Genomic DNA, 23,232 nt, shown 5'->3' with positions numbered 1-23,232 from the left:
CTGAGGTCTTTAAAAATCAACAAAAACATAATTTTGTGTTCTCTTTCATTTATTCTGGTTCTAAGTGGTCATTTCTAAACGAAAGTATTTAAGTATGTTAACGTCATCTTATAACATCATATTTCCAATGACTACCATGTCTCCAAAGATGAAATATGAGGAACTCACAATTAGGCTCTACAAAGTTTTACTCTCTGAATCTGTATGACCCTTCTGCTGAACTCCACACTGTTCATTATTCTGTGAGAATATTCTTTTTCTTGTATGGCCATCTCACGTGCTCTTTCATTTCATGAAGTTTTTTCCTACAGTTTTATGCCTAGTTTACTTCTGAGAAAATGCATTATTTCAGAGTGATATTTATAGACACAAAGACTTCTCTATAATTCCCTCAGAGTTTCAAGAACTCCTTCTTTTTTTTTTTTAATACCTAGATTTTGAAGCTCTCCACAAAGCATTACTAAACTTGCATTTACATAAGTATCTACATATTAATCACACATTAATGCATTTACAATTGTATTATGATTTATTGCTAATTTTGGAGCATAAATGTAGCTGTCTTATTTACCACCCTCTTGGAAATCACTTTAATATTTGCACTTAGGACTTGAAAGAGAATGGATAAATAAAAACCGGAAGAATATGCAAATACATTTTATATATTTCTCATAAAATTAGGTGATTATCTAACCTTTATCCAGAAAAAAAGAAGAGCCCAGATACTCGGCAGGCATGATACTCGAGAATGTGTGGTCTTCCAGCAGGAAAACATGCAGTAATCCATGTGGCAGAGTTTACCTGTGAACAGCTGGGATTAGTGACCTATGCATTCTTTACATGCAACATATCAGGAGTGGAAAAAGGGAATTTGTCAGTTGTGTCAATAAGTATAATGAAGATTTGTAGCAGGTCATGCTCATATATTCAACACAGGTAAAATCAAAAATTTGCTCAATTCTGGTAGATCTAAGTCTATATCTGTTACCTTGTCTTTAACGAGGAAATGTCAGAACTGACTTACAAAAAAAGTATTTTGTTTGTTTGTTTTAATTAGAGTCATGGTGAGTAAGACGTAGCTCAGAACAGCTAATGTGACTTAGTGATTCTCTCATCAGGAAATACAGTTTCTACTTCCCTGTTTATTCTCCACACCCTGTAGTAAGCAAAGTTTCAATGAAAGATAAATCTACAGGGCGAAAAGAAAAGAAAACTTACATGTCTGGATAAGATCATTTTGACAGGTTTTACCACGTATGTCAGTGTTTCTGGGGATGGACACAAGCCAGAGCTCCCTACTCTGACATTTTCACTGATGACATTCCCCATGATCCTCAATTTGAAAGTGGATAAAAATGTTTTCTATGTTTTCTTCTTTAAGAAATTAAATAAGGAATGCTTTCTAGACATGATCCTCTAATGATTTTCAGTCAGTGGTCATCAACGGAGGAAAAGCACAGAATCTCATCCCCACAGAAGGGTGACATTCAGTCAGGTAAGAAAATTCTCCCCGAAATCAGAGCTTCATCTTTAACATGCAATCAAAGGCTTTCACAGGTTCTTCATCACTCTGCACTCAGCCCTACCATAAGGGATTGGCTCTGAGAATCTCACATCAGATGACTGACAAACATGGCATAGTACACTGATCTGGTACCAGATCCTGCCTCTCTTAATGATCTCCTGCAGGGACATTGGAATATTCTAGGATATTTCCTGGAGTCCTCTATTCTACACAGGTACACTTCCAAGTAGAAACAGAAGCTTGGGTTCTCACTGGGACCCCTGCTCTGTCCAACCAACCTCTCTAGAAATATGATGTTCTAATCTCTCCTGATTAGAACATTTCAAGGTCTCTCCCTGTGCTAATTTAGTAAAGAGAAAAGAGAAACAAGAAAGAGCAAACTATGCAGGGAGCAATATATAAGATTCCTTTACTTAATGTATTTACCTGATATACCCAAATATTGAGAAATATAGATTCATTTCATAATGGTCAAGAAAAGAGGAGGAGGAACCTCCATGCCAACAGTATATATAAAATGGAATCAATATTGCATAAGCTCCAGCTTAAGCTTAGCTACGAGGTACTAACTCTTCTCATAAAGAAGCAATAGTTCTCCATCATTTGAAGCACACTGAGGACTCAGACAGCTGGACACTGAGGGTGCAGTCTCCTCACTCGAATTCTGTACCTGCATCACAGAGCCATGAAATATTCCCAAAGAATTATTAAGGATGAGGGGGGGAGCCGAAATGAAAACGATGAACCCATAGTCTGTCCTACCATCTGTTCTGCTGGATATTACCACCATCTTGGCCCAATATGACCTTCCCACTTCTCTCTGGGCCTCCCTACTTTCCACCTCCATCCTCTCATTATATCTTACCTACACTTGGGAACGATTCTAGTTGTTCCACTTATCTTTATCAACAAGTAATCCAAATAGCAACTGTGTATATAACTCCTTAGAAACCTCAGGTCTGACTCAGTAATAATACATGACCTTCGAAGTCCACAGTTTTCCTAATTCTTTTTATTTTTTTTTCTAATTTCCATGTACTTACACTCTTAAGACCTCCACTGTTCTCAGGTTCGTCTTCCTTGCAAAATCTGTCAACCTAGACATAGACTTAAGTACCAACCTCTAATTATCTCCTAGGGAATCCAGTTTTTAAAAAAGCCTCAGCAAGCCTTATGGACTTTATTAAAGACTCTTTAAGATAACCCATGGGAGATAGCAGTGCACCCATAGATATCTATTTAATACACCCTCAGAGTAATTTTTTTTTAATAAAGATTCTTCTGGCCAATGAAGACTCTCAGTTCTTCTTCTTCAACATATGCAGGGTCTCACCCTTCTGATTACTCTCTGCTCTATCCCAGGTCCACTCCCTTTCCTGATATTACATTCTTTCCCAATTGTGTATGTTGGTAAAATCAAATAACATAAAATATAACATGTTAATTATTATAAAGTGCACCATTCAGTGATATTAAATACATTCATATTATTGGGCAATCAACATCACCATTTATCTTTCTAATACTTTTCTACGTTTTAAAACTGTAACTCTGTATCCTTTAAACATAACTTTCCTTCTTGTTCCATAACAACCTGAAAAGAATCATTACCCTCCAATTTCTATGGTTTTGACTACACTAAGTACCCCATATAATTGAAATAAGTAGTTGTATTGTTATGACTCACTAAAAGTCACAAAAATGGCATTTTTGGTAGCTCAATTTCCTCAAGATTCATCCATGTTGTAGCATATTCCTAGATCTTTTCCTTCTTAAGGCTGAATAATATTGTATTATATGGGTATACCACACTTTGCTTATCCAGGAACTAGTGGATGAACACTTAGGTTGCTTTCATATTTTAGCTACTCTGATTATTACTGCTCTAAACACTGGAGTACAAATATTTCTTTAAGACCCTGATTTCAATTCCTTTGGGTATACCTCATAGTAAAATTCTTGGATCATGTAGTAATTCTTTTTTTCAATATGTGAAAAATTGCCATACTCTTTTGCAAAGTAGCTGTATCATTCTACATTCCCACTGACATAGCACAATGGTTCCAACTCCCTCGCATCCTCACCAATACTTGTTTTCTGCTTGTGTATGTGTGTGTGTGCTTGTGTGTGTATGCATGCACACAAATATATAAACATGCATTTAGTGATATGGAGCATCTATTCAAGTGCTTAGTCATTTGTACATCTTTTTGAAGAACCATCTACTCAAGTCTTTTATCCATTTTTGAATCAGGGTGTTTGCTTTTTGTTGAGGTGTAGGAGTTCTCTGTATATTCTGAATAGACATCTCTTGTCAGATACATGGCTTTCAAATATTTTCTCCCATCTTGTGGGTTGCCATTTTATTCTGTTTACATTTCTTTGATACACATTTTTTTTTAATTATGTACTGCAAATTGTTAATTTTTTTCTCAGCTGTACCTTTGTTGTTCCTTCGTTTCATATTGAGGAAAACACTGCCAATCCAATGTCATGAAGCCCTTGTCCTGTGTCTTCTTCTAAGACTTTTTATTTTATTAGGTCTTATAGTTAGTTTCTTGATACGTTTTCATTAATTTTTGCATATGATGTTAGGTAAGGGTCCATCTTCCTACTTTGCATGTTGACAACATGACTTCTCAGCACCATTTGTTGAAAATACTATCCTTTCTACTTTGAAAAGTCTTGGCAACTTGTCAAGAATCATTTGGCCATATATCAGGGTTTATTTCTGGGTGTTCTATTCTATTCTGTTGGTCTTGAATAAGGGAGAAAATAGTATAACCTATCCAGGTTGATGAAGAACATAAAGAAAGACCAGGACTGAGAATTAGGAGGGCAATATAAAACAGCAGGGAGTAAAAGACAGTGTGAGAGAAGATCTTGTATTTGCGAGTTCATGGAAATAGGATCATGCTAAAACCACTAAACGCCTGACTTTGAACAATACGGTAAATGTGCTAGCAAGAAAAGTAACACTTACCCATCTCTGGGAAATATAGTATGGGCATAAAGATAAACTACACACAAATATAGTAAACAGGGAAGGGTTTTCATGGTGTGAAAATATTGTGGGATTTGAAATACAATTTACTTCTGTTCTACCATTGTCTCTAAAATTTATCAAAGTGTGTATACAAGCAATTCCAATTCTGGTAATGTGCTTGACAGGTTTATATATGAACTTCAGCAGACCAGTAAATGTACATTCATAGTAGGACTGTTCCCTAAACCAAAAAACAAAACTCAAAAACTGGAAAGACTAGAGTTCACTTTGTCAACACACATAAAGATGCAATGATGGTTAACGGTCCGAAAACAGAAGGTGTGAGCATGGGTGTAAGAGGTTAATTGCCAGGCTGGGGTGGGGTGCAGAGTTTGAGGGTAACACAGGTCGAAAAGGCTTTTGTCCTATCCTTGATTTTTGAGGTATGGAAATTCACAGGTCACTACCTTCATTTCAAACTGAATGAATGCACTATTCAATTTCTTTAAACAGGCGAAGTAAACATGAGTGATAATAAATTTCAAACTGTCGCTAATCAAATAAGATACTAAGAAAGCTTAAATAATATGATTAAGAATGAAGTGGACAGATTGTCCAAGATGGTAGCATTCAAAGACCCGGAGCTTGCTGCCTCTCATGGGCACACCAAAGTCACAACTGTTTACAGATCAGCAATTGATGAAACAGGCCGGGACCTACCGTAAAAGATGTTTTACAGCTAAAGATATAAGGAAGGCACCTCGACAAGACAGGAAAGAAGGGCAAAATCTCAATAGAGTCAAGACCCATACCACCAGGTGGGTGGCCCACAAATGTGAGAATAATTACAATTTCAGAGGTGCTCCCAGGTAGCAAGGGGTATGAAGCCAACATCAGGCTCCCAAGCCCAGGGATCCTGTTCTGGAAAGAAGAGTTCCTAGAAAGTTGGGCTTTGAAGACCAGTAGTGCTTATTTTCCAGAGAGCCAGAGGGTTGTGGGAAATAGAGATTCCACTCTTAAAAGATGCTCACAAAATCCCACATGATCCGAGAATCAGAACAGAAGCAGTCATTTGAAAGGATCCCGGGTCACACCTACCTCCTGATCTTGGAGAGTCTCCCAGAGAGGCAAGAGGCAACTACAGCACAGCCTCAGGGACAGAGACACTGGCAGCAGCCATTCGGGGGAGCTCCTTCTACCTCGTGGACACTGGTACCAGCAAGCATAATTTGAGAATCCTCCCTCTATCTTTTTAGCCTCAGGACCTAGCCCTACCCATTTCCACCAGACTAGAGACACAAGTACTAGGATGCTGCAGGCCAAGCAACTAACTGAGCAGGGGCATAGCGCCACCCACCGGCAAACAGGCTGCCTTCAGACCCTCTCAATGCACAGCTGCCCCTGGACATGGGCCCAGCCACCAAAAGCCCCAGGACCAGCCTCCACACCTCAGTGGACAGGCACCAGCCCCAGAGTCTCTGGCCCCTCTGACAAGTGAGCCTACTCTGGCCTTGGAGTCAGCCTCACCATTGGCAGGTGATAACTGCACAGGGACTGGATGGAGCTTGGACCTACCCAACAGCAAACCTGCTCTAGCATTGGGATCAGCCTCATACACCAACAGGCACACACCAGCTCCAGGAATACCACAGCCCAGCAGCCTGTGTGACCAGAACACTCACTTGCAGGCCAGAAGCAGCCATGGACTCAGCTGGGTCCTGACCCTGCCCATCAGAATGCCAACACAAGATTAGGGACACCCCAGACCCTGCAGATAGCTGTGTCAGGAACAGTGATCCAACACCAACTCTGCGACTCCTGGGCCCTGCAGCCAGAATTCAGGACCTGTCTCTTCCTCCCAGTAGCTAGAATAACCCCAGGACCAGTGACTGGGCACTAGCCCTGATTATCACCTGGACTGCAGTTCTACCCATAAGTGAACCAGCACTAGATTTGGTGTCCCCCAGAGTTGTGCAGCCAGCTGCCTTATGATTTAGTCTCACCAAGCAGCACAGACAGCCTCCATACAAGGCAGAGCCTGGCAAACAAGCAGTCTGGGGACAGCCAAGCCTACCAGACCACCCACAGTAGTCAGCCCACCACAACAGAAGAGCCCAAGCAGCCCACATAGGGGGTACACCTAGAACATATAGTTCTAGTGACCAGGGGACACTGGGTTGCTGGGACACATAGGACCTCTCCTACAAAAGGCCACTTCTCCAAGGTCAGGAAATGTAACGAATCTACTACATACATAGCAATAAAAACAGCAAGTTAAGAAAAATGAGGTGACACAGAAACACGATCCAAATGAAGGAACAAGATAAGAACTCAGAAGAAGATCTAAGTGAAGTGGAGGTAGCCAATCTACTCAAGAAAGAGTTCAAGGTAATGACGGTAAAGATGATCAGAGAACTCAGGAGAAGAATGGACGACCAGAGCAAGAAGTTAGAAGTTTTTTAAAAAGAGTTAGACCATTAAAGAACAACAAAACAGAGATGACGAATGCAATAACTGAAATGAAAAATACACTAAAAGGAAACTACGGTAGACTAAATGATACAGAGGAATGAATCAGAAAACTGAAGGACAGAGTACTGGCAATCACTGAAGATGAACGGTAAAACAATAGATTAAAAGGACATGAGGAAAGTTGAACAGACTTGTGAAATAACATCAAGTGTACTAATACTTGCATTATACTGGTCCCAGAAGCAAAAAGGAAAGAGAAAGCGGTGTAGAACAAACCTGAAGACATATGAGCTGAAAAGTTCCTTAATCTGGGAAAGAAAACAGACATCCAAGTCCAGTAAACACAGTAAGGCCAAAACAGGATCAACCCAAAGAGGACTACACCAAGACTCATTGTAATTAAAATGGAAAAAATAATAAAGATAAAAAGACACTATTAAAAGGAGCAAAGGAAAAGCAACAAGTTACAAACATGGGAAATTGCATAAAGTTATCTGCTGACTTTTCTCGATAACCTCTGCATGCCAGAAGGGAGTGGCATGGTATATTTAAAGTCATGAAAGGGAAAAGCCGATAACCTAAAATACTCTACCTAGCGAGGCTCTCCTTCAGATTTGATGGTGATATCTAAAGTTTTACAGAGAAGCAAAACTAAAAGAGCTCAGCATCGCCAAACCAGCTTTATGAGAAATCTTAAAGGGGCTTTTCTAAGTGAAACAGAAATGGTCACGACTGAAACATAAAAATTAGGAAAGGAAACTTACTAAAGGAAAAAGCTCATTTGCTAAGGTAAATATTCAACAAAGGTAGTAAATCAACCATGTACACAGCTAATGGGACGGATGAAAGAAAACAGTAATAAAATCTATATTCACAATAAGAAGTTAAGGGACACACAAACAAGTAGATGTAAAATATAAGGTCAAATTCAGCAACTGTGGGGGAGGAGAGTAACAATGCAGGGTTGGTAGTTTCCAAGTGAAATTAAGAGCTCAGCAACTTAAATAATCACACACACACACACACACACAAACACAAATACACAAAACTGAAAGAAATCCAAACATAATATTAAAGATAGTCCTCACATCACAGATGAAGGGAATAAAAGGGGAAGAAAGGAACACTGAAGAAATTAAAGAGGGATTCCAAAAATACCAAAGACAAATGAAAACGAACACACAATGATCCAAAATCTATGGGACAGAGCCAACACAGTTCACGGGGGGATGTTATAATGATACAAGCTTATTCTTAGGAATCAAGAAAAATATCAAATAAACAACATAACATTACACCTGAAGGAATTAGAAAAAGAAGAAAAAAAAAACCTCAAAGCTGTCAGAAAGAAAAATTAAGAAAACAACACCATATGCAATCACATCAAAAAGAATAAGATACCTACGAATAAACACACCTAAGCAGGTAAAAGACATGTGCGCAGAAATCTATCAGCCATTGGTGAAAGAAGTTGAAGACAACACAAAATGATGGTAAAATATAGCATGTGCATAGACTGGAAGAATTAATACTCTTAAAATAACCATACTACCAAAGACAATCTACAGATTTAATGCAATCCCTATCAGAATACCAAAGCATTTGCACAGAACTTGAAAAAGTAATTTTAAAATTTGTATAGAAACACAAAGATCCCAAATAGCCAAACAATCTTGAGAAAGAACAGAGCTGGAGGCATCACGCACCTTGACTTCAGACTATACTGCAAAGTGACAGTAATCAGAGAGAATCGTACCGGAGCAAAAACAGACACAAAGATCACTGGAAGAGAACAGAGATCCCAGAAATAAGCCCACACACTTATATTTAATTGATTTATGACAAAGCAGGCAATATGGAGAAAAAACTGTCTCTTCAATAAGTGGTACTGGGAAAACTGGACAGCTAGATGGAGAAGAATAAAATTAGATTATTTTAGCACAGCATATATAAAATAAATGCAAAACTGAATAACCACCTAAATGTAGGACCAGAAACCATAAAACCCCTAGAGGAAAGTATACAACATTCTTCAACATAAATGATAGCAACAGTTTTAGGTTCAGTCTACTAAGGCAAATGAAACAAAAGCAAAAATAAACAAATGGGACTTCACTAAACTTAAAAGATTTTGCACAGCAAAGGAAACCAAAGACAAAATGAAAAGACAACCTGCTGAAGGAGACACAATATTTGCACATGATAAGAGGTTAACACCAAAAAGATGACCAAGCAAGGGTTCATATCTAAACTACAGAAACAGCACATACAACTCAATATCAAAAGAACACCCAAAATCTTTTTTAAAAAAATGAGAAGACCTAAATAGACATTTTTCCAAGGAAAAAATACAGATAGACAGCCAGAACTCACAAAGATGCTAAACATAGCTAATCGGCAGTAAAATGCAAATCAAAACTACGAGATATATCACCTCAGTCTTGTCAGAAAGGCTGTCATCAAAAAGATCACAAATAACAAAGGTTAGTGAGGATGTGGAGAAAGGGAAACTCTTGTACACTCTTGATGTGAATGTGAAGTAGTGCAGCTACTGTGGAAGGCAGAATGGAGGTTCCACAAAAAACTAAAAATAGAACTACCATAATATCCAGCAATTTCACTGTTGGGTATATCAGAAGAAAACAAAAACACTATTTCAAAAAAATAACTGCACCCCAATGTTCATAACAGTGTTATTTGCCATAGCCAAGATATAGAGTCAAAATAAGTGTTCATCAATAGCTTAGTGGATAAAAAAGATTTTTTATGATGACCAGCAAAAAATGAAATTTTGCCATTTGCAAGAACATGGATGGACTTGGAGGGTATTATGCTTAGTAAAATAAGCCGCAGAGAAAACAAGCATGGTATGTTATGAGAAAAAAAGCATGGTATGTTATGAGAAAACAAGCATGGTATGTTATCACTTACACGTGGCATCTAAAAATTTGAATACAACACAAACAACAACAACAAAAAAAACAGACTCACAGATTAAAGAACAGACTAGTGGTTACCAGCAGGGAGAGATAGGGTAGAGGAGCAAAATAGTGGTAGGAGATTTTGAGGTACAATCCACTATGTATAAAATCAATAATCTACAGTGGTGTACTGTATAGCATGGGGAATATAGCCACTCTTTTATAATATCTATAAATGGAGAAGAACCTAAACATTTATGAATCACTGTTGTACCTCTGAAACTAATATAATAATGTAAATTAACTATAGATCAATAAAATATAAAGTAAGAAACAATAAAGGGGAGACAGATTATTAGATAGAAATCAATTAAATAAACACAAGTTTTGGAAATCAAGGAATTGAAAAACAAAATGGAAGACACAACATTGGCATTTAACGTGTACAAATCTATTCATTTAAAAGAAACTATTTAAGTGGTAAAAAAATGGTACCCATTCTCACAATTTTGTATATCTAGGATAAATTATTATCTACAAAAATATGTTACAAATATTCACTCAAAAAGAAAGAGAAAATTTGGATAAACCCATTTTAGTATACAAATTTAATATCAAAGTCTCTATGTAAAATTGATTTGAATAAGTTCTGTTAGCCACTTCTAGTTTCTTTGTGATGTAAAATCTTTTAAAGCATAAAAATCAGCCTTTCTACATTATTCCATTAGACATATATAGAAGTTAAAAGAAATGAGAAGACAGAACAATCAACCAGGAAGGTGAATTTACTGAGACACAGTCATTCTTTCTCCCTCCTCCTTTTCTTTTCCTCCTTTTCCAGGTCTCTTTCGGTTCCAATCAAGAGAAGTCTTGAGAGTTCTGAGAATATTTCTTTGACGGCTTCAAATCACCATACCTACATCCTCTGACACAACTACACACACGGGAACAAAAATAAACCTCTGTTATCTACTCATGTAGGAGGGATTCATGCAAAATAAACTCCTACATGGAGACCAACAGGTGAGTTTCCTACTTGTTCTTTATAATGTCCTTCCATTATAGTAAATCTCACACATTATGAGGAAGAAACGGTTATGTGAGCATTTCCTTGAAGTCAAAAAACTTGCATTCATTTCAAGTACCTGGTGATCATAGGGTACAGCCAGGGAAGGTGTCATCCCCCTTGGGGGGAGGGGCAGTGAATGGGCTCCCACACCCATGAACCTCCTGATGTACAGATTCTGGAAAAACAAAGGGCGGTCACACTGCTGTCAGCCTGTCAGGCTGTCGGGTCACTGGGCAACCCGACCAGCCTGGAAGTGCCCATCAGTTGCTGAAAGCAAAACTCTGTCCCCCCTGTGAAGCCAGGCAATTTGGGTCAGAGAGTCAGAGGAGACCGGTAATCAACTCCTCCTCTCTGCTCACCTCCTTGGGGTTACAGCAACCCCATCTCCAAACCCAAATCTGACCCTGGAGTGCCAAACTGGGAGTGGCAGGTGGGCTCTGCCTGTGCTTCAGTGTCCTCTGGGGGTTGTCTGCTCTAAAGCCAAACTCTCAGCCCTTCCTCCCCCTCCTTCCCTAATCCTGGGGGCTGCCTTGGTCTCCTGCAGCTGCTGGCCTGAATTCATTCTTCTTTTTTCTCCAATTACAATGAAGTGTCTTACAGAGGTTTGGAATCTCTTGAAGAAGGAAGATCTTTTAGCCAATACACCTTAACCGTGAGAAGTTGGTTTCAAGAATGAACCTGAAATGCTGTATTTTTCTCCTGATGATTCCAAGGAGAGACAGCCCAAGTTTTCTAAATCATAAGAAAAACCAAGGTAGGTAAATATGATATTCTGAGCCAGAGATGAAAAAGCAGTTTTTAGCACCCCCTTCTCATGTCATATGACCAGGACTTAAATCAATCAACTGCCACTGGTTTTTAAATCACATGACCCAACTTTAAATCAATCAGCTGCTTCCCTGTAACTCACGTGACTTGGCTTTGAATAGTAAGAAATGCAGAGGTATAAAAAGGATGTTCTGAACAATAAATGGAAAAACAACATTTTAGAAAGTTTTTTTCTTTTCGAATGGACCATTCATTGCCTACAGAATAAAGGATTCTCTTGTGGATTTCTTGAACTGTAAACACATACATTGTCTGCGTTGGCTTGATTGACTTAGATTTTGGGGTTTTTTTGTTGTTGTTGTTAACATCTTTATTGGAGTATAATTGCTTTACCTTTTTGTGTTAGCTTCTGCTGTATAACAAAGTGAATCAACTATTCGTATACATATATTCCCATATCCTCTCCCTCTTGTGTCTCCCTCCCACCCTCCCTATCCCACCCCTCTAGGTGGTCACAAAGCACTGAGCTGATCTCCCTGTGCTATATGCAGCTGCTTCCCAATAGGTATCTATTTCACCTTTGGTAGTGTATATATGTCCATGCCACTCTCTCACTTCATCCCAGCTTACCCTTGTCCTTCCCTGTGTCCTCAAGTCCATTCTCTACATCTACATCTTTATTCCTCTGCAGCGACTCCTGCTAGGGATGGACACTTCCTTTTATGCTCAGGGAAATCCCCTAGTTTGAATATGATTTGAGTTTGATCCTGTGAAACCATCAGAACTTCCCACCAGAGATAAATGAGGCGATTCTGGCCTTTATTAGTATGCACGATGAACACGGGTGTCCTGGCTGTACTTGCTAACCCTCCTATTTACCCACCTATTTTTATCCACCTTCCTCCCTGTGAGTACCTTTGACCAACCCTGAGCTCAGACTCCTGACCTATTCCAGTGACTTTGTCAGTCTTTCTTTAAAAATGGACAGGTAATAAAATGAATTTAACCTAGAAGCAGCAGCTCAGTAAGGGAAATAAAATCATCAGAAGTTATCTAATCACAGCCACAGCCATCCAGGGCTCTGTCTTATCTCCTGGGTCATAAGAATGGTACCTTCCTAAACTTGAAGGACATCCAATCAAATAAGCAAAAGTGTTGCTCACCTCTGGCTCTTGGAGGGATTGCTAGGCAGTCTACCCAGTGTATACTAACTGCAAAACACTGTCATGGTTTTGAAACACCTATGATCCAGGAAAGCTTTTTGGGGTGCATGGGGAAGGTTTCTTTTTGACATCAAGCAAAAAATAAATCACCAAGCTCTTTGAGCACAGGGGTTCTTAAGAGGGCAGTAGAAGGAAGGAATGGGCAGAAAAGACGATCTCCAATGAAGTTAAGGACATTTTTCCAAAAGAGTAGGATTTAGTCTCAGTTTAAGGAGAACACTTTTAAATAGCTGGAACAGCTCCAAACTGCAGTTTAGGGAACGAGTGCTTCAAAAGAACAGTGCTTTAAAAGTCCTGGCAAGGCAGCAAGAGGATGAAGAGTTGGTTTTGCATAGTTTTGAACACAGGAGTAAAGAAGCAGAGGCATCTCTGACTAAAAGGCCCTGAGATCCTATGGCATCAATGCGTCAGTTGCAGGGGCAGGGGTGTGGGGGGCGATATTTCTCTCTCAATGTCTCCCAGGGCAGCCACCCCTCCCTACCCTAACCCCCAGTCCCTTCACCCTTCCTCCCTCCACTGTTGGGTCCCCAGGGACAGCACTTCTTACGCTGGAGTGCTCAGGCACCATTTCTGCAGTCTGGATTCTTCCTGGAGCCTGGCAAGTTCTGGGACAGGAAGACAGGTCTGCAAGCCCGCTGCGGTGCAGTCGGACCTGGAGGCCTGGAGAGGAACTGGAGCCCTGAAGCCCACCCACGTCCTTGAAGCCAAGGGAGGAACACATCCTCCTAACAGTACTTCTCAGGGGTCAGCGTGCTCCCCACCCGACGGTGATCCATACTCACTTGAGGCAGCAAGCACTGCGTCTAACTGGCCCCCTCGATTCCGCCTTAAGGGTCCTCGCACGTGTGTGATAGCGCAGGCCCCGGATCTCTTTAGTCAGCTGAGGCCAGTGCTGCCGGGATCCCTCCAGTCCCATCCCCCAGCCCCTCCCTCTCGGACTCTATGTAATAGAAGAAAGAGCACAGAGGAATAGGCTGAATCAAGGGATCTGGGAGCCTGGGTATGAGTTTGAAGACCGAGAACCTAAGGCGCAATTACATATTATTGGAAACTCTTGTGGGGTGTGTGAGGGGTAGCTTAGGAGGCTGAGAGGCTGAGTCGACCTGGTGAGTCCAGCCCCAGGACACCACACAGCCCCGCCCCCCTTTCCCTGCCATCAGACAAGGGTGCCGCAACTCCAGCTGGGACTCTGCACTCCCCCCCCACACCCCCGATGCTCCAGAAGAGCAGGTGGCCCCCCTCTGAGGGCAGGGGCAAGACCACCGACCAAGTCCCCCTGCACTAAGGCGCTGCTGGAAGCTCTTCCTGAATAGCATTGTTGGCTTGGATAGAACCCGTGCACCGCCAAATTTGGTCTCGTCCTGCAGCTGAGGGACACAGGCTTTAAGTCAGCTGCCTTGGCTTTAAATCAATCAGTCCCCCCTTTAAGTCAGGTGACCTGATTTTAAATCACTGTGTGCCCCTCAAGCCTGCAACTTCAAAAGTTGGGAACTTCACTTTGATCCCAGCACCTCACACAGCTGAATGCACACTGTAGTCAACCCCAACCCTGGCTTAGAGGCAGGATATAAGGTAAGGGGATGGGCATGCACACATGGTGATGAGGGTGTACTTCATGTACCAGAAGGGTCCAGGTACTCTGGGCACAGCAAGCAGTGCACGATACAGCAGCTCCCTGGCAAAGCTGGTGATGCACAGGGGGAGCAGGCACACCCAGGCATGCAGAGGCTCCAGGGCGGGAGCTGGGGCACAACCAGCCACGAGGGTGTGAAAGCGGAGGATCTGAGCCTTCTTGAGAAAGGCAGACACAGAGGATGGATGAGAAGCAAAGATGGATGAGAAGCAAAGACCAGATGAAACATGGATTTGAAAAACACACTCTGCTCTTGAAATTGGGGTGAGGGGCACTCCAGATTTGAGTCTTCTTACTCCCCAGTAGCTAGTGCTTTGGCATTTGCCCAATTACTTATAAAATGTGACTGATAATATCTAACCCATAGAATACAGCATTTGGAGTGGTTTTGCGTGTTTATGTTTCTATAGTGGAATAATCTTTTCTACAAGAAAAATGTACACAATCTGAAATAAATTAAAACCCCTTTTTAAAAAGTACTATATCGGACTTCCCTGGTGGCACATTGGTTAAGAATCTGCCTGCCAAGGCAGGGGACATGGGTTCGAGCCCTGGTCAGGGAAGATCCCACATGCCGCAGAGCAGCTAAGCCCATGCACCACAACTACTGAGCCTGCAGGCCACAACTACTGAAGCCCGCGCGCCCAGAGCCGGTGCTCCACAACAAGTGCAGCAAGAGAAGCCACCGCAATGAGAAGCCCACGCACCACAACAAAGAGTAGCCCCCGCTTGCCGCAACTAGAGAAAGCCTGTGCATAACAACGAATACACAACGCAGCCAAAAACAAATTAATTAGTTAGCTATTTTAAAAGAGTACTATATTCTTCTGTACAACTTCTCTGGGAAGAACAGAGAGATGGTGTAGGAGAGTGAGAAAGACCAATATTTAGTGCACATCTCTCATGCAGGTGCTCTGCTGGCTCAGATAGATTTATCCTCACTTTACAAAGGAGGAAATAATCTCAGAGAGGTTTAGTAATTTTCCCAAAGCCAAACAGCTATTGAGTGGCAGAACCAGGATCTGAACCAAGTCTGTTACCTTCAAAGCCTAAGTCCTCATGACAACAAAACTCAATTAATATTTACATTTATCGAATTACATCGCAACCTGGGGAGTTCTTGGCACAATCCTGAATAAGAGTGAGAAAGAAAGAAATAGCATTGTTCCTATAGTCAACCAAAATTTTTGGAGCAGCTGCTAGATGCCTGGCCCTTTTTGGGGTTCAGCAGTGATCAAGGCAGGAAGAGTCCTGCTTTCATGACCCATGTAGTGGGGAGGAGAGACGGGTGCAACTTGGGTGAGGGATTTCACCTTGCTGGGCCTCTGTTTTCTCATCTGGAAAATGGGATGGGTGTTTCTCATTTTCTGGGATTGTCCCACCCTCATATTCTCTGATTCCATAAGAAGCATTTGTTTTCCTGTTTCTATAAAATTCAGTCAGGTCACGAGCTGTGATGAATGTCGTTAGCTGCTCCCCAAATCACTCTATTTCCACCCATTTCCTGTGATCAGGTCTTTCCCCCAACATGACTCACAATCAATCAACTCACAGAAGCTAAGGGGCACCCAGCAGAAGAATTCCAACCCTGGCTTCTCAGGAGCTCTGCGGTCTACCTGGGCAGGTAAACTTCATGCACCTGGCACAAGGTGGCCATCCCTGGTTTCACATCAACATGATCTCAGGCACAAACCTCCTTGTTTTTCCATTTTGTCTTTAAGTTACTTGCTGAAACAACTGCACAAATATGACAAAGATATAAAATCAGGCATCTTCTGCCCCCAGTGCCTACTAATAAATGATTTTCTGCCACTTTAATGATAAAGATAGAACATTTGAACATTCTGCTGCCCTTATTATTTGTCAATTTTGTTGATATTTCTATTGAATACATCTTTCAATATTTTAACAATGGAACATTTATTTAGGTTGTTCCAGACCCAGCCTTTAATGGTAAAGGTTTTGTTGTTATATTTCTATTATGTTTCCTTTAAAAATCATTATCCTATTAAAATGGATTAAGTGAATTCTATACGCATTTATCGTACGATATTGATGAAATTGATACATAAAGGGCAGTAGTACAAGTTGATTGGACTTGAGAACCTCTATTAGCACAGTTAAGTATAAATATTATCTATATGTAAACCAAAGTACATGCCGAGATTCTTCTACTCTTTTTCACTGTCTGCCCCTCAAACCTGTGAGAAATGGAATATTTCTTGCCATATCAGTAAACAAAGGATGTCACAGACATCAGCACTTGCAGCCCTCCAGTGTGAGCCGGCAGGCCCTGAGGAACTCAGGATATGCAAATACAGAATGCAGGACCCAGAGAGCTGAGGTGCATATCAAAGGAAGGATTTCAGTGAGCCCAGACGCTTGCAACTTCCCATACAAAGAAAAGCATTCCATTCCTCACCTTGGGAGAGCTGGTTTTCCTTAGTTAACAGTCACCTTTTGATGTTCCCGATTACCTGCGCCATTCCACTCCCCTGTCCCCTCCCCCCTGTACTTTAGCTCAGGGAGGAAGGAGCGCAGAGAGACTCGGCTGAACAAGGGGCCTGCAAGCCTGGGGATGCGTTTTCAGCCGCTTTCCCTGCAGTCAGGAGGAGGGGCGCTGACGCTCCAACTGGACCCTGCGCCTCCCTTGCCCCGTTTCCCCTCAGGAAGCTCAGGCCGACCCCCCTCCCCACACCCACCAGGCCCCGCAAGCCAGGCCAAGGGCAGGGGCGAGAGGAGGGACCGAAGTTCCCCGGGACCAGACGCTGGGGGCCGCTCTTTCTGCCCAGCAGCGGCGGGTGGCAGCGAACCCCTGCCCCTCAGAAGCTGGTCTTGCGCTGACGCCCGGGCACCGCACCAGGAGGAGGGTCGGTGCCCACTTACCTGGCCCGCCGTCCCCACGACTGTCGCGGCTTCGCCCGCCGGGGCCCCTCCAGAGCCGGCAACCTCAGTGAGGCCGCCCTCCCCTCGGGCTCCAGGGCAGTTCCGTGACGGCGGAGGGAAGAGACCCCGAGCCGGGAGTTCCAGCTCTGCGGAAATGCGGGCTCCGTTCTGGGCGCAGGGGGTGGGACGGCTCTGCCCAGAGGCCTTCCGGGAGGGAGGGGGACGCTGGGGGAGGGAGCCGCCAGGAGCGTACGGCCTCAACGGGGGTCCTGGAGGGGTGGCCCGGCCCGGGGTCCACGCCCACTGTGACCGCAGCCCAGGCCTTTTTCCTGGAATCCTACACACAAAAGTTAGAAAGATACACGGTCTATAGTAAATATTCACAAATGATTGTTGTTGCTGTGTTTACTATTCTATTAAAGGTGTAAAATCCATAAAACACTTTAAGTTCAACATTAAATATGAATTTTTACCTTTCTAATTATGTCTCTGATATTCACAATTGTGGTTAATGAATCAGAGACTGTGGCATCACCAGTTAAAAATGAGCTTGAGAAAAAAATAGAACTCAGGCCCACCGGACCTACTGAATCACGATCTGCACTTTTACAATCTCCCCAGTGTACTTGTGTACCCATGAATAGTTGAAAGGTACATTTCTACCTCGACATGTCTTTTCTGTCTGAGAAATACACACATTTTATCCAGTTTGATATAAATAAAACACTCAAAAATGCATATGCCTGTGTTGAAACCATCATTTTATCATTTTTCCAGACAAGTATAGTCTCTATACTGGATTTGTGGATCACATGCCATACTCTTTCTTGTAGTTAGAAATAAGGTAGAGAAAGTTACTTTGTAAAAAAATAAAAAATATATGTATATATATATATGTATATATATTAGGGGATAATTGAAGACAGTCTTCTAAATTAAAACCAGTTCTCTTAACTTGCTGTTTTCTTCTTGGGTCATATTATGAACTCTTCCCGTGGCCACATGGCATGTGTACGTTTAATTTCAGGGGCTGCTGGCATTCCAGGATGTGGCCATAGATTTCTCTCAAGAGGAGTGAGAATGACTGGACCAAAATCAATGGGAATTGTACAGGGATGTGATTTTAGAGAAGTATAGGAACCTGCTCTCCTTGGGTGAGGATACCTTCCTTCCAGAATTCCTTATCCAACCACAGGGTTTAGAGTCCTTCATTTGTAGAATGTCTCCTGGAATCTTCTGCTTCATACAATAGGGTTTCAGTTTGCAACGTTTCAGGAAAGATTGGGAGTTTGTGGATATAATTTATCTTATTCTTTTAAAATTGCAGCCTCCCTTTTAATATACTTTGTAACTGATTGGGATGTGTCTATATGAACTGTGTACTATATGCTTCTGTTATAGTCCTTACAATATTTTTTGTCTTATTTTCTGTAACAAATTTCCATGGATTCTTTGGGCTTAAGGTATACTAAAAGGGAGACTGCAATTCTGGGACTTCCCTGGTGATGCAGTGGTTAAGAATTCTCTTGCCAATGCAGGGGACCCAGTTCGATCCCCGGTCCGGGAAGATCCCACGTGCCACGGAGCAACTAAGCCAGTGGGCCACAACTACTGAGCCTGCGCACCACAACTACTGAAGCCGGCGTGCCTTGAGCCCGTGCGCCATTTATTTTTCGGAGAATAAAACCGCCTCTGAGTGATTAAAATTTAGACCAACTAGTCAAAATCCTTTATCACCTGTTCTTTTAAACCACTGATCAACGGAACAAGTTTTACTAGGGATAACAGTGTGATTGTATTCTGGAGTTCATATGGGCAATGTGGTTTATGACCTTGATGCTGGATCACGACATTTCAATGGTATAACTGCTATTAATTGTCTGTTTGTTCAACGATTAAAGTCTCACGTGATCTGAGTTCAGACTGGAGTCATCCTGGTTGGTTTCTATCTATTGCAGATTTCTTCCAGTATGAAAGGACAAGAGCAATTCGGCTTACTTTACAAAATGTCTTCAAACTAAATGATGATATAATCTACATTCAATTAATTTATACATACCCTACTGTAGAACAGAGTTTGTTACGGTGGCAGAGCCCGGTAATTATGTAAAACTGAAACCTTTATCTGCAGTGGTTCAAGTCCTCTTCCTAAGAATATGTTTATAATCAACATTCTTTCACAAATTACCCAATTTAATTCACCATAGCATTCCTCATATTAACTAAATGGAGAATCCTAGGCTATATACAAATCCAGAAAGGGCCAAAAATCATCAGCCCCCATGGATTATTACAACCCATTGCTGAGGCATTCAAATTACTTATTAAAGAACCACTATGTCCATCAACATCATCAATTTATATATTATTGCCCCAATGCTAGCCTTAACCCTGGCTCTCACAACATGAATTCCTCTTCCCATATCTTATCCACTAATTAATATAAATGTAGGCATACTATTTATATTAGCCATATCACACCTAGCCATCTATTCCATCCTCAGATCTGGATGAGCTTCACGTTCAAAATACTCACTCACTGGAGCTCTAGGGACAGTAGCACAGACAATCTCATATGAAGTAATGTAACAGTTATTCTATTCTCAGTCTTACTGATAAATGGATCATTTACACTTTCAACAGTAATTATTACACAAGAACACCTATGACTAATTTTCTCCTGACCCCTACCCAGAATTTGATTATCTCCACAGTAGCAGAAATCCAATGAAGCCCCACTTGATTTAACAGAAGTAGAATCAAAACCTGTATATGTCTTCAATGTAGAAAATGTAGCAGGCCCATTCACCCCGTCCTTCCTAGAGAATATGTCAATTTCCCTATAATAAACATTTCCACAACAATCTATTTTTAGGAGCATTCAACAGTCCCTAGGCGCCAGAATTATATACAGCCCAAGTCATCATTAAAATACATCTAAAAATCTCCTTTCTATGAATTTGAGCATCTTACCCACAATTTTGATATGATCAACATATACAACTCTTATAAAAAGTTTTTTTACTACTAACATTAGCCCTATGTATATGAGAGTTTCCTCTACCTGTCATCATACCAGGCAACCCACAGCAAACTTAAGAAATATGTCTGACAAAACAGTTACTTTGATAGAGTAACTCATAGAGGTTTCAATGCTCTTATTCCTGGAATTGAATTCTTCCAAAGAATTTTACATTCTCCATGCTACCACATGACACCACATGCTATATAGTAAGGCTCTCTATGTAAGCTTCAGGCCCATACCCACAAAATGTTTTTGTATATCCTTCCTGTGCTAATAAACTCTCATTGTTTTTTACTATCATTCTACTGACCATTATCTCAGGAAATATAATTGTATAACAAGCTCACACTGGTTAATGGTATCCCCATTTTAATAAAAAACATGAACCCATAAGCTACAGAAGCATCCAACAAATATTTCCGAAAACAATCCACCACATCAATACTACTTATAATGGCTATTATCATTAATCTAATATACTCTGGTCAAAGAACACAATGAATAACAAAAATCTTTAATCCAGCAGCATCCACCCTCATGACAATCGCCCCTTGTCACAAAAATAGGACTTTCCCCATTTCACTTCTGAGTGCCTGAAGTCACACAAGGCATCCCATGAACAGCAGACCTGATGCTATCAACATCACAAAATTGCACCCCTATCAGTTTTATACCACATGTCACCATCCATCAACCTAAATAAACTATTAATCATAGTGATATTATAAATCATAGCTGGAGGCTGAGGCAGACTTCGCCATACTCACCTGGAAAAAATTACAGCCTCCTCATCAATTGCCCATATAGGATGAATAACAGCTATTATAATGTATATTCAGATTATAACAATCCTAAACATACTAATTTATATCATAACAACACTATCTTCTTCTTATTTATGCCCAGATCATGTACAAGAGTATCATTGTCACACACATGTGATAAAACACCTCCCATCACAATCCTTTTCCTCACCATTATAGTATCATTAGGACATCACCCATCACTATCAAGGTTTTTAACCAAATGAATAATTATCCAAGAGATAACAAAAATGACATCATTCTCCCAACACTAATAGCCATCATAGCAGTCCTCAGCATATATTTCTACTTGCAGCTAACATACTCCACATCAATAACTATATTCCCTTCATTAAACAACACAAAGACAAAACAATTTGAACATACAAAGAAATAACCTTCCTATCATTACCAATCCTAATACCCACACGATTACTACACACAACACCCATTCTATTGGTGCTGGACTAGGAATTTAGGTTAGTTCAGACCAAGAGCTTTCAAAACCCTAAACGAGTAAAATTTACTTAATTCCTAAAAATAAGGATTGCAAGACTTTATTCTACATCAATTGAATGTAAAGCAAACATTGTATTTAAGCCAAATTTTTACGAGATTGATGAGTTTTAACCCCAGGAAACTTTAGTTAACAGGCAAATCCTCTAGTCAACTGGCTTCAGTCTACTTCTCCTTCATTTGAGAAAGAAAAAGAGAAAAAAAGGCAGGAAAATCACCGGCAGAATTGAAGCTGCTTCTCTGAAGTTACAATTCACTTAGTTGATTCACCACAGGGTTTGCAAGAAAGAGGGCTCAATCTCTGTCTTTAGATTTAGAGTCTAATGCTAACTCAGTCATTTTACCTCTGTTCATACACTGCTGATTATTTTCAACAAATCACAAAGATATCGGCATTTTATATTTACTATTTGGTGCTTGAGCTGGAGTAGCAGGCAGCACCTTAAGTATATTAATCCAGGCTGAGCTATGCTGACCTGGAGCGCTACTTGGAGATGCCCAAACCTGTAAGGTAGTCATAACAGTCCCTGCACTTGTAATAATTTTCTTTATAGTTGTACCCATTATGATTGCAGGCTTTGAAAACTGACTTGGACCACTAATAACTCGGACACCTGAAGTAGCATTTCCCCCAATAAATCATATAAACTTTTGACTACTTCCCCCATCATTCTTACTCCTACTCATATCACCAGTAGTAGAAGCTGGTTCTGGTACCAGTGGAACCGTGTATTCAGCTCTAGCCTGCAATCTGGCCCATGCAGGAGCCTCTGTCGACCTAACTGTTTTCTCCTTACATTTAGCAGGTGTCTCTTCAATTCTTGGTATTATTACTTTTATTACTATAGTCTTTAATACAAAACCAGCAGTCATATCTCAATACCAAACACCAGTATTTGTTTAATCTTTCCCAACTATAGCCATATTACTATAATTACCACTCTCAGTCCGAGCAGCCAGAATTGCCATATTGTTAAGAGATAGAAATCTAAACACTACTTTCTTTGACCCTGCAGGAGGGGACTGAATCCTATACCAACACCTATTTTGACTCTTTGCTCACCCTGAAGTCTGTATTCATGGCCTACCAGGGTTTGTTGTAAACTCACATATCATTACATACTATTTAGGACAAAAATTGCCTTTCAGCTAATTGGGATTAGTATGAGTCATGTTCACTGGTTTTTTAGGATTTCTCTTGTGGGCCCATCATATGTTTACCATAGGGATAGCTGTCAACTCAGGAGCATACTTTGCATCAGCTACCGTAATTACTTCTATCCCTACAGGAGTAAAAGCATCTAGCTGATTAGCAACTCTTTATTTAATTTTTCTTTTTCTTTTCTTTTTTTTTGGCTGCGTTGGGTCTTGTTTGCTGCACGTGGGCTTTCTCTGGTTGCGTTGA

General features: G+C 40.9%; 1 pseudogene across 1 annotated transcript in view; it reads right to left on the bottom strand.

Annotated features, from left to right (window-relative positions):
- Nucleotides 1-22,796, bottom strand: part of LOC309650468 — a 99,503-nt pseudogene extending 76,707 nt beyond the window's left edge. Inside the window, exon 1 of the transcript in view lies at nucleotides 22,766-22,796. The product of the transcript in view is annotated as an uncharacterized misc_RNA (transcript). The remainder of the gene's footprint in view (nucleotides 1-22,765) is intronic.
- Between the last annotated feature and the right edge of the window lie 436 nt (nucleotides 22,797-23,232).

The sequence above is a fragment of the Balaenoptera physalus genome (genome assembly GCF_965194825.1).
Source record: "Balaenoptera physalus genome assembly, contig: SUPER_1_unloc_22, whole genome shotgun sequence".
NCBI lineage: Eukaryota > Metazoa > Chordata > Mammalia > Artiodactyla > Balaenopteridae > Balaenoptera > Balaenoptera physalus.
The sequence above is the reverse complement of the archived record's forward strand: the minus strand, read 5'-3'. Positions and strand labels throughout refer to the sequence as shown.